Below are 17,026 nucleotides of genomic sequence, written 5' to 3' on the forward strand. Positions count from 1 at the left end.
ACCTGCTCTGATTCTGACCTCGGCTTGCTCCACGGATTCCTCTTGCTTAAACCTTCAAGTACTTTTGGATTTGCTTGTTACCGACCCACGCTTGCTCCACGGATTCCTCTTGCTTAAACCTTCAAGTACTTTTGGATTTGCTTGTTACCGACCCACGCTTGCTCCAAGGATTCCTCTTGCTTAAACCTTCAAGTACTATTGGATTTCCCTTTTGCCGACCCACGCTTGCTCCACGGATTACTCTTGCTTAACCCTTCAAGTACTTTGGATTTGCCTGTTACTGACCCACGCTTGCTCCACGGATTGCTCTTGCTTAACCCTTCACTGGCTAGGACCTCGGTCCTGCAAATAGGTGGTTACCTGTTCTACCCTACAGCACGTTCCAGCTACAGCTAGGAGACCCACGCCTTGACCCAAGACCTCACAGGTATTCTGGTATTTTGGGTTTATGCACATGGAGGTATTCGGGCCCTGTTTCTTTAATTAACCACTGTATCTTGCTTTACAGCGCTCAAGGGGTTCTTCCGGCTGTTCCCGCGTCCTGGTTTTCCGGACTTCCACCTGTGGCCTTAATATTCACACTGACCATATATCTAAATTGGTCAGGGTGTTTCTTGGGGACAGAGGGGTTTTCCATACTCTACACGACCAACAAACTTCGTAACAGACTGTGAAGCCTTTTTTTTTGGTCGTCCAGAGTATGAATCCCTCCGCCGGGGATCCAGTGACCACTTTGTTACAAGCAGTGGCGGCTCTTAGGACTGACATGAATACCGCCACGGCAGCAATACACCACCGTCTGGATGCCCTGCAAAGCACACGTTTTCCGTTACCCACGGATGCTGAATTCGGTGACACAGTCCCCTCAGACCAACCAGCGCCGGCCATGGCCCCTGCACCCACTCCTATACTGCTTCCTACGCCTGTTCCCCTTGCTGCCCCCGAACGTTATCAGATGGATCCTCGGAAGTATCGCACTTTCATTAATCAATGTAGGTTACATTTCTTGTGCAGACCCCTAGCGTTCCCCGATTCTGTTACAAAGGCCGCATTTCTTCTGTCCCATTTGTCTGGGGTAGCGGCCACCTGGGCCAACCCGATGCTAGAGAACGACCATCCCGCTCTCTATGACTTCGATCTTCTTGTATCAGAAATGGCCAAAGTCTTTGATACACGACATAAAGCCCATTCTAGAGATCTCGAACTTCTGGATCTAACACAAGGCAAACAAACTGTGATAGAATACATCACTAAGTACAACCAACTCGCTGCTGAGACCTCCTGGCCAGAGGAGAAAAAAGCAATCGTATTCTATCGTGGTCTATGCAACTCCATGAAAGATGCTCTCTCGGTAGTTCCTGCCCTTCCCTCAGTGTTCTCGGATTTGGTGGATCTTGCTTTACAAGTAGATGCAAGGGGATCCGAGAGAAGGGCCGAAACATCTTTCCCTGCCCACTCTGGACCTTCCGTATCCACCACCCCTGTTGAACCCATGCAAATAGGAGGTATCCGTAGTCCGATAACCCCATCCGAACGAGAACGCCGGATAAACGACAATGCCTGTTTTTATTGCGGGTTAAACGGACACTTTGCAAGGGAATGCCCCTGACGCCCCAAGAACAAAACATCGGGTTTTCCGAAGGCTCGCCCATGATACAGGGGGCACCGGCGAGCCTGTCTTCGACCCCCTCCGAACCTGCCTTTGGCCCTATTAGACCGATAGTGGTCCATGCCCTGTTAAAACCCACTGGGGAGATCAAACACACAGTCCATATTGTGATCGATTCTGGGGCCACTGGTTGTTTCATCGATACTTCCCTGGCCCGTGGTCTCAATCTGCCCCTGGTTAGGAAAGAACATCCAGAACCAGTACATGCTGTAGACGGTACTTCGCTATCTTCCGGCCTGATCAGGTTCCAAACTGCTCCTATGGAAGTAGTGATTCAAAACATCCATAGGGAAACCCTGGCGTTTGATTTGATTAAGACACCACTGTTCGGCATTATACTGGGAATACCATGGTTGCGACAACATAACCCATTGATCAATTGGCTCAACGGACAGGTCACTTTTGAGTCGGATGTGTGTCAACATTTCTGTCTCATCGACACAGATCCACTGTCCACTCCTGCCACGATTCTTGGTGCCATGGCTGCCACCCATATCAACGACAGTGTTTCAGACCCTGTGCCTTCACACACTGTGGGGGCTGTCACAGCCAACATACCTGCGGCCTACCACGATTTTCACATGGTGTTCGATAAGGCCACTGCTGAAGGCCTTCCCCTTCATAGACCGTACGATTGTCCGATTGACCTGGTTCCGGATGCTCCTATACCCAGGGGTAGGATTTATTCGTTGTCCCGGTCAGAGGAGCAAGCCCTTAAGGATTACATACAAAAGGCTCTGGAGTTGGGTCATATACGTCCTTCTTGTTCTCCAGCTGCTAGTCCAATCTTCTTTGTGCCAAAAAAGGAGGGCGATCTCCGTCCATGTGTGGACTACAGACGGTTAAATGCCATCACCATAAAAAACAGGTACCCTCTTCCGCTCATATCCACGCTACTGGACAGGTTGACTAAAGCATCTGTTTTTACCAAGCTGGACCTCAGAGGGGCGTACAATCTGATTCGTATGCGGCTTCGGATGAGTGGAAGACGGCGTTTTGCTCCCGACAGGGTTTATTCGAATACACTGTAATGCCCTTCTGGCTTTGTAATGCTCCTGCCACGTTCCAACGTTTTGTCAACGACTTATTCTCGGACATCCTGGATACGTTCGTGGTGGTATATCTGGACGATATTCTGATCTATTCATCCTCCCTGGAGGAACATGTCGGGCATGTTAGGGAAGTGCTCTCTCGCCTTAAGGCTAATGCCTTGTTTGCCAAACCTGAAAAATGTCTATTTCATTCCAAGGAAGTGGAGTTTCTGGGTTTTCACATATCCCCTGGAGGCCTGTCCATGAATTTGTCTAAGGTCCATGCCGTCACTGAATGGCCAACTCCCGTTACTCTGAAACAACTTCAATTTTTTCTCGGCTTCGCAAATTGTTACCGGCGATTCATCGCCGGCTTCTCTTCTATTGTTGCTCCACTGACCGCTCTGACCAGCCCCCTTGTCCCGTTCACTTGGACCTCCGCTCATCAGAAGGCTTTTGAGGAACTCAAGGCCAGGTTCGTGTCCGCCCCTGTTTTGCAGCATCCTGATCCCGATCTCCCCTACATTCTAGAGGCAGATGCCTCCTCGTTTGCTCTAGGCGCAGTATTGTCTCAACCATGCCCAACCACGGGTTGTCTACATCCAGTGGCCTATCACTCACGAAAGTTCTCGGTGGCTGAATCACACTATACAGTAACCGAAAAAGAGTTATTGGCCATCAAGGATGCTTTACAAACGTGGCGTCATCATCTCATGGGAGCAAAACATCAGACAGTGGTATATACAGACCACAAAAACTTACAGGACCTGGCCTCTCCAAAATGTGCAAACAGCAGACAGGTGCGTTGGCATTTGTTTTTTGCCTCGTTTGATTTTGTGGTCAAACACAGACCAGGTCGCATTCATGGCAAAGCTGATTCCTTATCCCGTTCTCCCGGAGGGGAGTCCTTGTCCGTGTACCCCGACACACTGCTAGGAAAGGGCCATGTCATCTGTACTTGTACTCCATCCCCCACCATGCTTATTGACATCAGGCGTTGGGTTTCCCAGAATCCTCAGGCACTCAACGAATAGGACATTGCCCTTCACGAGGGGTTACCTTTTATCCACGACAAATTGTTCCTTCCTACGTGTGACATACGCAACCAGGCGTTAACATGGTCACACGATGCCGCTGTAAACGGCCATCCCGGGCAACAGCGTACTCTGGACCTGTTGCAACGCTGGTGCTGGTTGCCTTCCATGAGAAAAGACGTCGAACATTATGTTAACACTTGTTCCATATGTGCCCAATGCAAAACACGCAAAGGACGGCCTTTAGGGCTACTCTTACCGCTACCCGTACCTCCCAGACCATGGCACACCGTCTCGATGGATCTCATCACTGACCTACCCCGCAAACAGGGCTACGATACCATATGGGTTATTGTCGATTCGTACACCAAAATGGCCCGCTTTATCCCCTGTGCTGGTATACCATCTGCTCCAACCCTGGCTCGCTTATTCTTCAGATCTGTCTTCTGCCTCTTTGGTTTACCGCAGGTCATCATATCAGACCGTGGGTCTCAATTCACGTCCTGTTTCTGGCGCACTCTCACCAGACTTCTGGGGATCGATGCTCGCTTCTCTTCGGCTTATCACCCCGAAAGCGACGGGCAGACCGAGCGGGTAAATCAGACTCTGTAGCAGTACTTGCGGTGTTTGTCCCTCCAGTACCAGGACTCCTGGGCCAAACTGCTATTTATTGCTGAATTTGCGTATAATAACTCCCGTCATTCGACCACTGGTTTCTCGCCCTTTTATGCTCTATACGGGCAGCACCCACGTACCCTTCCACTTCCTGATTTCCCCTCTACTACTCCCGCTGCTAATGCCTGTGTTCGTGATCTGGCCGGTGTCCATGCCCAGACCTTGGTCCATCTCTGTGAGGCCCAAACAGTTATGAAGACAAAGGCGGACCGCAAACGGGCTGCAGCCCTGGAGTATCGGGTGGGCGACCGGGTGTGGCTTTTGACCAGGCATTTGCGGATCCCTGGATGTCGCAAGTTGTTGCCTCGTTTTGTGGGCCCTTATAGGATCTCCAGGGTTTTGAATCCTGTGGCTCTCAAGCTTTCGGTTCCCCTTTCTTGGAGGATTCACCCGGTCTTCCATACTTCTCTCCTAAAACCTTACCTGGCTCCTACCCATGTCCTGGTCCCGCCCGCTCCTGTCTCGGTGGCTTCCCAGGATGTTTATGAGGTCAGTGCCATCCTTGGGTCCCGTTTCCATCGGGGTCGACTTCAATACCTGGTGGATTGGCTGGGCTATGGTCCCGAGGATCGCTCTTGGGTTCCCTCCCGGGATGTCCGGGCTCCGCTTCTGGTTTCTCGCTTTCATAGGGACAATCCTACTAGCCCACGGGGTCGTGGGCCTTTGAGGGGGGATTCTGTCACACCGCTTCCTAGACCACGGACACACCTTTCCACTCGCCCCTCCTTGTCTACCCATTCCCGCACTCCCCGACACTCGTGCATTATGCTCCCCACTCACATCGCATACATCAGGGCACGGCATGGCATGTTTGGGGGAGCGGGTGTTTATCGCCCTTCACGGCGGTGGCAGATCAACTGGAGGCTCCATCATTTCAGGAACTCACATCCCTTGCGGAGACCGGCGCTTCCCGGCGCTTCACGGATCACGTGACTTTGGTTGCCTAGCAGCATTGCAACGCTTTTGGTTCGCATCACACGTGACTATACGTGCGTCCCTTCCGAGGATAAAAGGAGTCTGTGAACCGAAGGCGTTGCTTCACAGCTGTTTCGTTTTGGATCACGTGACGTTCGCTCTTCATTCAAGGACCTGCTCTGATTCTGACCTCGGCTTGCTCCACGGATTCCTCTTGCTTAAACCTTCAAGTACTTTTGGATTTGCTTGTTACCGACCCACGCTTGCTCCACGGATTCCTCTTGCTTAAACCTTCAAGTACTTTTGGATTTGCTTGTTACCGACCCACGCTTGCTCCAAGGATTCCTCTTGCTTAAACCTTCAAGTACTTTTGGATTTGCCTGTTGCCGACCCACGCTTGCTCCACGGATTACTCTTGCTTAACCCTTCAAGTACTTTGGATTTGCCTGTTACTGACCCACGCTTGCTCCACGGATTGCTCTTGCTTAACCCTTCACTGGCTAGGACCTCGGTCCTGCAAATAGGTGGTTACCTGTTCTACCCTACAGCACGTTCCAGCTACAGCTAGGAGACCCACGCCTTGACCCAAGACCTCACAGGTATTCTGGTATTTTGGGTTTATGCACATGGAGGTATTCGGGCCCTGTTTCTTTAATTAACCACTGTATCTTGCTTTACAGCGCTCAAGGGGTTCTTCCGGCTGTTCCCGCGTCCTGGTTTTCCAGACTTCCACCTGTGGCCTTAATATTCACACTGACCATATATCTAAATTGGTCAGGGTGTTTCTTGGGGACAGAGGGGTTGTCCATACTCTACACGACCAACGAACTTCGTAACACGTACTGCTACCTCAAGTCATCTACTGGAGGCTGTTCTGGTTTGTTTTACTGTCTGCAGGCTATTTGCTTGGCTTCTGTGTTGCCCTGCTTTGAGTTCTGTTGGATTTTGTGCTTTTGAAAATCTAGGTGGACTCTGAGGGTGCTGGCAACTTTTTACACACAAGGTGGGAGAGGGTGACAAAGGGGAAGGGTGAACCTGTGGCCAGGTGGTATTCAAGGATGTCGGATGAATAACCCAGATGCAGTTGTTCAGTGGGTCGTGGTGATTTGTGAGGGGGGGGGGGTGTTTTGTTGTTGATAGTTGCCTTGCCCTGCAGTGTGATGGGCACCCTGAAATTGTAATTGTGCGTTCCTATTTACATGATGTATTCTGCTGATCAATGCCTGTTCATGTGTTGTGTTTACCTTTCAGGTGTGAGGGGATAGTTGTGATTTGACATGCTGGGGTATACACATGGTGAATGTTCGGATGTGTAGAGGACACTGATGGTCACTTGATTTCACATGCATATGTTGAGTGCATGTCCCTACTGACCCACTCACTGGCACTATGATACACTACATGTACAACCACCCTTCCATGTCCATGTGTACACTCTGTTTGCCTTCTGGTGCCCACTGTGTCCCTGCAGCACATGTTCTATGACCATTTGTGGATCCTGTACATGCCTAATTTGGTTTTTTTATGTAGTTTGTCGCTTAGATGTGATGCTCAGGGTGTGCATCACATACAATGGCTGTTCACTGTGCTGTACGCTGAGCAGTGTGTTGCAGGAGGTGGACATGGCACACAGTAGCTGCAGTGTTGATTATGCAATGCACATTGTGCATGTGGACAGGCATTCATTGTTATGTTTAAAATACAACTTTTGGAATGCATTTGGGTATGACTTATTTTGGGTGGGAGGTTGTTGGTTCAGTCATTTCATCTGATTCCCTGTCAGGCATCATTGTCTGATGCCCATTTACATTTTTCACATGGCAATGTGTACCTTATTGGTACTGTGTTGGTGTATGGCTATTGCTTGCCATGTCATGTTGTGGTTTGGGAGGGTTTAAGTGACATACCAGTGATAGTCATGTCCTGTTTTGCAGGTCTGTGTGATTCACATCTTGCATGTGTGCCTTTTGGTCACACAGGATTGCTTGTGTTTAAGTAGCTAGGGATGCACACAATGTGGCAATTCCATGGCAACAATATCATGGTGGTAAGGTTGTGAAAGTTGACTGTCTCTTTGTCATTATCGATTGTCACCTGGTATGTGCCAGGCCTGTGTGCACTCCACAGAGGTGGGAGTTTAGGTGAAAAAATGTGGCCACAAGCTGGGTCTGGGCTGCCTCGCCACGTGCCCTTTCCTCTCCCATGGGCAGCGCCTGTGCCTGTGGTTGGGGATGTGGGGGAACCACCATGTCCACCGGTACGCCCTGCCGTGTTGCAACATTGTGCAGGACACATGCTGCCACAATGATCCTGCACACTACTGGGGGTGCATAGAGTAGCTGCCTGCCAGAGCGGTCAAGGGAGCGGAAGCGTGACTTGAGCACTCTGAATGTGCGCTCCACTATGGCCCTGGTTGCAATATGGTCCGTGTTGTATCTTACCTGGGGTGGTGTGGTGGGGTTCCGGATTGGCGTCATCATGTGGTTGCTCAGAGGGTAGGAACTGTCCCCTGGAGAGGTGATAATGGTTGTGATTATTGGGGTTTGTGTATTTGTGTGTGTGTGTGACATGCATGCATGTGCACGGGCATTTGTACTCACCTAGGAGCCATGTGTCGCCATGCTGCCCAGCTTCCAGGGCCCGGCACAGGGCAGAAATTCTGTATATGAAACTGTCATGGGTGGAGCCAGGGTAGTTTGCATAGACAGAGGTGATGATTCCCTTTACATCACATACCACCTGTACATTGATGGAATGCCATTGCTTGCGGTTTCGGTAGATGTGCTCAGTGGCCCTAGGTGGACGTAGGGCCACATGGGTGCAATCTATGGCACTGAGCACTTTGGGAAAGTGTGCCACCCTGTAAAGGTCATGGACAACGGCCTGCCTTTTTGCGGGTGTTCTGGGCATGTATATGTGCCTGCGGACTGAGGGGCGCGCTGTCATGATTGCCAAGACCTGGTGTAGGAAGCGTGACTGCGTGGCCTGTGAGACCCCCCCCACTATGGCAGTAGTCCGCTGAAAAGACCCAGTGGCCAAAAAATGCAGGACATTGAGCACCTTCTCCAAGGGGCTCAATGCTTGGGAGCAGAGAGTGGGGGATGTTAGGTCATCTTCCCACTCCCTGACCAGGTCTAGGATGATATGGGGTGGAAACCTATACCTGCCATAGACCTGGTCGTCAGGCATCCCAAAAAGGCTTGTCCGTGGTGACAAAATACGTGCCCTGGCTATTCTCCTGCGGTGTCCCACGATTAGTGCTGCGACAAATGGGACATTCATCGTAGCTGTATATGCGTGTTTGTTGTTTGCGCGCACTTTTATGCTGTGCGCGGGGACGCTTCCGCTTGCCTTCGTGTGGCAGACGCGTTGACGCCTGTGCGCGTCTTTTGCCGTGCGCGGGTTTCCCATATTCGAATCCATGAATATGGGTTGTTCGCGTGCATGTGGCCGTTCCGTGTAGGTCCCTGCAGTACTTCCCCAGTTACGCCTTCTTTTCCACGCGTTATTCCCCAAATCCACGTGTTACGCCCACTGTTCCGTATAAAAGAAGATGGATGAGCACATCCAGCTAAGTCTGGCGCTCTCGACGTGAGCTCTCACGGAGCTCCTTGTTAGTTATTAGTTATTTTTTAATATAACACTTTATACAGAGTTTCATCCAACTGTTGGTTTATTTGTACCTGATGGTTGATGTTCAAAGATAAATTAGAAAAGATTCTCAGACCTAGGGCCTCATTACACGGAAGGCGGTAATGGTTAACGGCCACCGTTAATGGTAACGGTGACCGTTAACCATTACCGCCTTACTACGAGGTCCCTTAGCGGGTTGGTGCTTTAACGCCTGCTTTTTGCAGGCGTTAAAAACCAACCCGCTAAGGGACCTCGGAGCTAATTACGGCACCGCAAAATTGCGGTGCCGTAATTAGCGCCTTCCCCATTCCCATAGAGCCCTATGGGGCAGAAATGGGAATGGGGAAGGGCAATGGCGGAAGGGGGATTTACCGCCCCTCCAACCTTGGAATGGGGCGGTAAATCCCCTTTCCGCCAAGGCGGTGCCGGTAATTTACCGGCATGGTCCAGGGTGCTAATAGCACCCTGGATTACCGCCTTCCGTGTAATGAGGCCCCTAGTCTTTAAACTAGTATTTGAGTGATTAGTTGCAAATAAATGCTAGGTATTCAACAAATAGGAAGCTTTGTTCAATGTTTGTGTGGTTGTCTTTAATGCCAATGCATTTCAGAGCGAATCTCCTTCTTCAGGGCGTTAACCACACTTTTACGTTTTACTGATCATTTATCAGCCAAAATCACTTCACGCACTACATAAACAAATCAGAATGGCAACAAAAGAGTACATCACGTATAGAGGAAATCATAAATCAAATTTGGTTCCAAAAAGAAAGAACATTTAAGCAATATATCAAACCATGTGTATCAAATGTCATAGTCCACCATTTTGAAGAACATTAGTGAACATATAATAAGTAAATTAAAATGTACATACCCAATGGAGGTAATTCCCATTAAACAGAAGGATTAGGTTATGAGGAGAAATCAAGAACATGGCATCTTCTTTAGATCAATATTAATGAACAGTTATACAAATACATTAACACCTCTGTAGTGTCGTACATGCCTAGGATGCACTAAAATTACCTTTGTGATATCCTCTGGTGTCTGACAACATTGTGGGGTTGATAACTCTGTGTTTTCAATGTTACAAGCGTCTGTAAAAAAATGACGAAACCTTAACAATACTATGGGCCTCATTCCGAGGCTGGCGGTAAGGGTTAACGGTCACCGTTAATGGCAATGGTGACCGTTAACACTTACCACCATATTCCGAGTTCCCTTTTACGGGTTGGCATTTAACGCCTGCTTTTAGCAGGCGTTAAAAATCCAACCCGCAAAGGGACCTTGGAGTAAATTACGGCACCGTAATTTACGGTGCCGTAATTTACTCCTTCCCCATTCCCATTGAGCCCTATGGGGGCAGGAATGGGGATGGGGAACCGGTATGGTGAATGGGGAATTACAGGTCCCTCCAACCTTGGAATGGACCGGTAATTACTCCATTCACCATGCCGGATTTCCATGGAGTAAATAGCTCCATGGTTGCTTACCATGGTGCTATTTACTCCATGGATAGTGCCAGCCTCGGAATGAGGCCCTATATCCGTTATTGTACAAGTCTCCTGCGTTTCTATACCTTCCTTTGAATGTGAGTCTGACGCTTACCCCTCAGAGTGTGTGCGTGTGCATCCTCTCACTCTGTGGTCGTGTCTCTTCCACTGATGTTCTGCAATGTAGCGAAGGTTGCAGCAAGCTTGCGCCGCGCTAAGAAACCATTGTATACCCGTTTCCTTGGGAACCCCGTACTGCGTGCGCTGTCATGTGGCGGGAAGCCTACGTGACCACGCTTGGAGTCCCGCGTCCCCATGGATACGGGGAAACGGGACGAATGCAGGGCTGGAATCAGTGCAGTTCAATCGGTATCTAATGTTCTTTTACGATTATCTATCAATGTTTGTTGAAATAAGGCATTGCGCATAAATTCTGATTGTGTAACTAATATCTAAATGGTACTTGGTTTTATGTACATGTTCATATGGCAACCCAAATCTGCGTATGCTATTGCCAGGCACGTGGCCCGCATAGCAACGCCTCGCGTCCCGTGTACCCATGCAAACGGGGAGACAGGACGGAAGGGGTGCACACATGAATTCTCTTACTGTCACACCGCGGCCGTGGAAACTCTGGGCAAGATGGAGGCGTTATTATGCCCCTCTACAGGTCTGCTTGACGCTCTAGTCGTTTTTGGACCGGCAGGTACATAAGGAGGCCACGCCCCCCCCGCGAGTCGCGTTGCAACTCGCCTTCATCGGTCTTCGGACTTTCGCCTGTGCTGCAGTGCCCCGCTTGAGTGTATTCCCTCGATACTTTTCCCGGAGCCTTGATTTTTCCCCTTGTCATCCCCTTTCGTGCATTTTCCATTTCTCGCCTGCCCTGCCCTTTACCTGTCTTCTGTCCTTCGCTTCTCCCGGGTTTCCGGTTAGCCTTTCCGCTGCCGCTTTCCCCGACTCTTCTGCGGTTTTGGTTGATCCTTTCTGGTTTCTTCCACTTCCCTCTTTTTCTTGTGGTCCAGTGACCACAAGAAAACGGTATTCCGTCCGCTGTGTTTTCGGAGCGGTCACATTCTTTTCCGGGTTCCTCTCACTTTCCATTCCATTCGCTCACCCATTCTCTCTCTCTCTCTCTCTCTCCCTTTCTTCCTCGCTCCCTTGCTCTCTCTCGTTCTTTCTCGTGCTTGTTTTCTTCCTCTTATCTTTCATCTGTATTTCCCTTAGTTACTTTCCTAACGCTAGCTGCCTCTTGTCATCTTACCTGTATTCTTGTAGGACTGCTTTCTGTTTGGGGTCTTCTACATCCATCCTTTCTGTTTGGGATTGTTCCTTTTCTCCAAGGTGTGGCCTATCCTCATCCCTATACAGAGCATTAAGCTTGGAGATAATCCCTATCAAGGAAGATCAGAGACTTCTACCATCAGCCATTCGATTCTCCAGATTCTATTTTTGGTGCACGACAATACCAGCCTCTCCAACCTTCACTCCGGATTGGCCAATACCATCTACTATGACACAGGGTTTTTTCTGCCATGCCTGGCTTTTACCCTGTTTGAAGGGACGGTCTCCCTTGGGTTCACCTGACTGCCAGATCAACAGGCGGACAAGGTGGCCTCGGGGGGAAACCGTCCCTACCTCTTCGAACCCAAGAAGGGAAGAAGGACTGTCAAGTCGAGCGACGGAGGAGAGAATCCGGCAAAGAAAAGGAGACAGAGGACATCTAACCCCACCGAAGATCCAGGTGAGGAGTCTCAGGGGGAAGGAAATACCGCATACAGTGACACTTACCTCTGATTGTAATCACATTTCTGTCATTCTAGACGAAATCGAGCGTTAAACTCGGAATGTGCTTGAGAATGTTGCGATTCACTTTAACGTTACTGGACTCGCAATCATAGTACATAGTACAACAAACTGAATTCATACTCTGAAATAAGTAAACAATCATAATGAGAGAATACTGCATTATACATATGCTACAATGCTCTGCTTAGTAAGTCCTGTACACTGATAGTTATCTTCTACATTATACCAATATTGTGCTTACTCATTACACTTTAATAGAGTAACAATAATCCTCGGTCAATGTGTCCATGTTGGTGTTAACCTCCAAACCTTACGATCTCGAGCGCGTTTTACAAAAAGCACGCCCAGTTGATCTCTTCATTCATTCCTCGTGGGGTTAAACATCCCAAGTTCTCAATCCAGTAACATTCCCTTCTGTCGAGTTTGGTCTTTATATTTTCATGAGGATCATTGCTCTGAACTACTTCCAACACCATAAATCGAATCTGAGTCAAGTTATGTCTCTCTTTAATCCAATGTCTTGCGACAGCTGAATTCAAGTTCTTGTTTCGTATACACGAGCGGTGCTCGTTCCAACGAAGCTTTGCTTTTCTTTGGGATTGTCCTACATAAAATTGCCCGCAGGGACATTTGATGCCGTAAATAATATTCATTGAGTCACAAGTCACGAATGATTTCAGCAAGATTTTCTTCCCAGTGTGAGGGTGATTAATGGTCGATCCTTTCAACACATAACTGCAATTGCTGAACTGCAGACACAGAAAAGTTCCAACACGTTTAGTGTCTGGTTGTTTCTTGCGTTGTCTTGTTTGCACTAGACTGTCTCGAAAGTTCCTGCTACGTTGATAGGCAAATGTTGGTAAGTCTTTAAAGAGTGTCTCTGTTTGCTGGTCACAAGATATCACCTGCCAGTGCTTCTTTATAATTGATTTGATACGAGTGCTTTGTGTTGAGAATTTGGTGACGAATACCAATGGGGGTTCTGTTTTCACTTTTCTTGTGGCTGTTAGTAATTCATTTCTAGTCTTTTAGTTCACCTTCTGTTTGGCTTCTGCTATTTCTTCCTGTCTGTTCCACCCACTGCCTGCCTGTCTGCCCACTGTTCCGCCACTTTTGTTCTGTGCGCTGCGCTATGTGCGCTTTCGCTGTGTGCTTAGTGCACGCTGTTTGGAGATGTGTGCGCCAGCGTGCGCCATGCACGGATTTGGCGCACAACCAGTGGGAAAGTAGTGCAGCTTTCTCACGCTTGCACTTCCTTGCGCCTGCTTGTGCTGGGATTTTCGCCGCATGTTTGTTCCATGAATCGGCCCCTTAATCTCACATTTATCAGTGAAAATCTGCAGACCTTGGAAGTGATTCAGTTTTTTCTACATAAGAAAATCTGCTCTCATATTGTTTGCTTGACTTTAGAGTTGCTATGTGTACAATGACAGTGGCCATTTATGTATTGCACACCAGAAAGCTGTTTGTCTCTTGGCTAACATAAGGAAACTTGTTTTAATGTCATTACCATCAATGTGCTTGTGTAGTAGTGAATTCCATCCTGTCGGCGCACTCCATTCCGCTTCATGACGCATACTGCTCAGAGCGCAAGCGGGGCGGGGTGCGGCACAGACACTCTGCTCCCATGCCGGTCCCCTGATGAATAAACTAATTAAAAACCACCTTGCACTAGGGTGGCCAACTGTCCCGCTTTTCGTGGGATTGTCCCACAATTAGGGACTCTGTCCCGCCGTTTGCAGAGTGGCTGTGCGGGACAGGTTGTCCCGACTTTCGTCAGGACAACCTGCCTCCAGCACAGCCAGTCTGCAAACTGAAGTGGCCATCTGCTTAGCGCGGCGCTGCTGACTGCTGCTTTCTTTCCCCGGGTGGCTCTGCAGCCCTGGCTCCTTTAGAGCCTGCAGGTCGAGCTGTAACGCTCAACACCTGGCTTTATTCAAATGCTAATGGTTTGTTCCTGGGTCGTGATGGTCATGTTTGCAGTTAAAAAACGTGACCATCACCTCCCAAGGACAAACCATTTGCATTTCAATTAAGCCTGGTGTCAGAGCGTTACAGCTCGACCTGCAGGCTCTAAAGAAGCCATTAAAAAAATGCAAATTAAAAAGGGGCGGCCCAAACGTGAATGACGTTGTGACATCATCGCCGCCTTGTGGGCAAGTGTCCCGCAAAATACTATGGGCCTCATTAGGACCCTGGCGGAGAGGGTCTTACGCCAGCGTAGTGCATGGCGTACCTCTCCGCCATACTACGAGTTCCCGTAGCGCCATGGAGGTTTTCTCCGCCTGGTTTTACCAGCCGGAGAAAACCATGGCGCTACGGGACCTCGTTGTTAATTACGCCACCGTATTTTACGGTGGCGTAATTAACTCCTTCCCCACTCCCATTATACCCTATGGGGCAAGAATGGGAATGGGGAAGGGCAGAATGGGGATTGGGGATTTACCGCTCCGCCGAGGTCGGAATGGGGCGGTAAATCCGCCAACCCCCATGGCGCTATCGGCGGCTTTCCGCCATGCTTCGCGGTGCATTTAGCACCGCGAAATCCGCCTGGGTCCTAATGAGGCCCTATGAAAGAGTTGGCCACCCTACCTTGCACCCCAGCCGGGCCTCTGCTATGGAGATACTTTATGACAATTAATGAAGTAGTATTTGTAGTGTCCTATTCCTTAGTGCACTTGGGGCACGATTGAATGAGTGCACTTTTCTACAGCAAGTTTATCAAAGTCTGATAAAACACCTTGGGCCTCATTAGGACCCTGGCGGAGAGGGTTTTACGCCAGCGTAGTGCATGGCGTACCTCTCCGCCATACTACGAGTTCCCGTAGCGCCATGGCGGCCTTTTCCGCCTGGTTTTACCAGGCGGAGAAAACCATGGCGCTACGGGACCTCGTTGTTAATTACGCCACCGTATTTTACGGTGGCGTAATTAACTCCTTCCCCACTCCCATTATACCCTATGGGGCAAAAATGGGAATGGGGAAGGGCAGAATGGGGATTGGGGATTTACCGCTCCGCCGAGGTCGGAATGGGGCGGTAAATCCGCCAACCCCCATGGCGCTATCGGCGGCTTTCCGCCATGCTTCGCGGTGCATTTAGCACCGCGAAATCCGCCTGGGTCCTAATGAGGCCCCTTGTTATGTTGTGTTCTGTAATTTCAATTTTGATGATGTAAATACAGATGCAGAAAATGGGGGTGCAGGGCTCTTGCTGCACAGTCTTGATGCCTCTAATCTAACAGGTGTGGCCCCTGTATGCAGATCAGTCCTGCAGGCTGAGAAGTTTAGGTAGGTGGCAAGCCTGCACGTGTGAGTGTGCGTGCGTGTGTTATCATAAAGGTGGAAATGGGGGGAACGCACGTGCGCAAAGGACGCTGCACGGTGCCAGGCACGTCTAAAGCCTCCTGGAAACTAAGCAATTTGATTGCAGGGAACCCTGCGGCATTTGGCCCCGCCTCCTGTGATGGCGTTGAGGGGGGGGAGAGGGAATTGACGTCAATTAAAGTGACCTCATTAAATGTGCGCAAGAGTGCACCCCCAAGTCCTGACTGGTCATTACTGACGGACGTACACGCGCAAGAAAGCCGGAGACACTCATAGGCTGGGAGCATGCGCAGAGTGGAGGACGCGCTATCCTAGGCCCGGAGCATGCGCAGAGTGGAGAATGGCTATCCTAGGCCGGGAGCATGCGCAGACTTGAGAGACGCGTCTCATGAGCTAAGAGCACGCGCAGAGTGGAGAGAAAGCACCTCAGAGGGTGTAAGCGGGCTTCTAGTAAACTAGGAGCATGCGCAGAGGGCAGGGACGGCCTCTCCTAGGCTGGGAGCATGCGCAGAGTGGAGGACGCCTCTCCTAGGCCGAGAGCATGCGCAGAGTGGAGAGACAGCCTTTCCCGGGCTGAGAGCATGCGCAGAGTCGAGACACGGCGTTTCCTGGACTGGGAGCATGCGCAGAGTGGAGGACGCCTCTCCTAGGCCGGGAGCATGCGCAGAGTGCAACGACGGCCTCTCCTAGGCTGGGAGCATGCGCAGAGTGGAGGACGCTCTATCCCAGGCCGGGAGCATGCGCAGAGTGGAGAGACGGCCTCTCCTAGGCTGGGAGTATCCACGCAGAGTGGAGTGCGACCTTTCCTGGGTTGGGAGCATGCGCAGTGTCAGATGTTCAGCTTCTGAGCATGCGCACTGGAGACACTGCCTGGTGTCTCGCCCTCGGCCTGCGGGGGTGTCAGAGAGGCCCGGTTCCCCCTTCTCCGGGAGTCGGAGGTGAGAGGTTTATTATCCCCCCATTCCAGCCTTTATTCTGAGTCCTGGGTTAATATATCCCCATCCTGTTCCCCGAGGTTTAGGACAGAGGGTGTCAGCTCCACAAGCCTCTTCCTCATATGTTCACACTCCTGCCCCCCGCCCCCACGGCCACTCCTCCCCCCTCTGGTCGCTCCTGCTCTCCCCGGCCTCCAGTCCATCAGGTAAATATGAAATAACAGGAGGGCTAAGACACGCCCTATTTTCCCCTGAATCGATCTCAAGATTCCCAGCCACGTTCCCTCTAAATCCAAACGCATCCTCCATTTTTAATTCACAATGAAGTAGGAGATCCCTTAATGTTTTGCAGCCATTTTAGCCCAAAGACGCTCTATCGAACGCGAACCTAGAAACTCTGAAAGCACAGTTCTGTATGCACAGTCCGATCCCCTCAAATACTTTTATGTGCTCTTCGAGACAATTCCCAACTGTGCATGCCTGCTTACGATTGCACTCACTACCTCCTGCTAC

The 17,026-nt window shown here is 50.1% G+C and overlaps 1 protein-coding gene across 1 annotated transcript in view; it reads left to right on the plus strand.

Moving 5' to 3' along the window:
• Positions 1 to 16,365: 16,365 nt before the first annotated feature.
• Positions 16,366 to 17,026, plus strand: part of LOC138502973 (zinc finger protein 84-like) — a 32,396-nt gene continuing 31,735 nt past the window's right edge. The window contains exon 1 of the mRNA XM_069622379.1: positions 16,366 to 16,516. The gene's annotated coding sequence lies outside the window, so the exon portion shown is untranslated. The remainder of the gene's footprint in view (positions 16,517 to 17,026) is intronic.

Source organism: Ambystoma mexicanum, chromosome 11, assembly GCF_040938575.1.
Source record: "Ambystoma mexicanum isolate Mex_15411 chromosome 11, UKY_AmexF1_1, whole genome shotgun sequence".
Lineage (NCBI taxonomy): Eukaryota > Metazoa > Chordata > Amphibia > Caudata > Ambystomatidae > Ambystoma > Ambystoma mexicanum.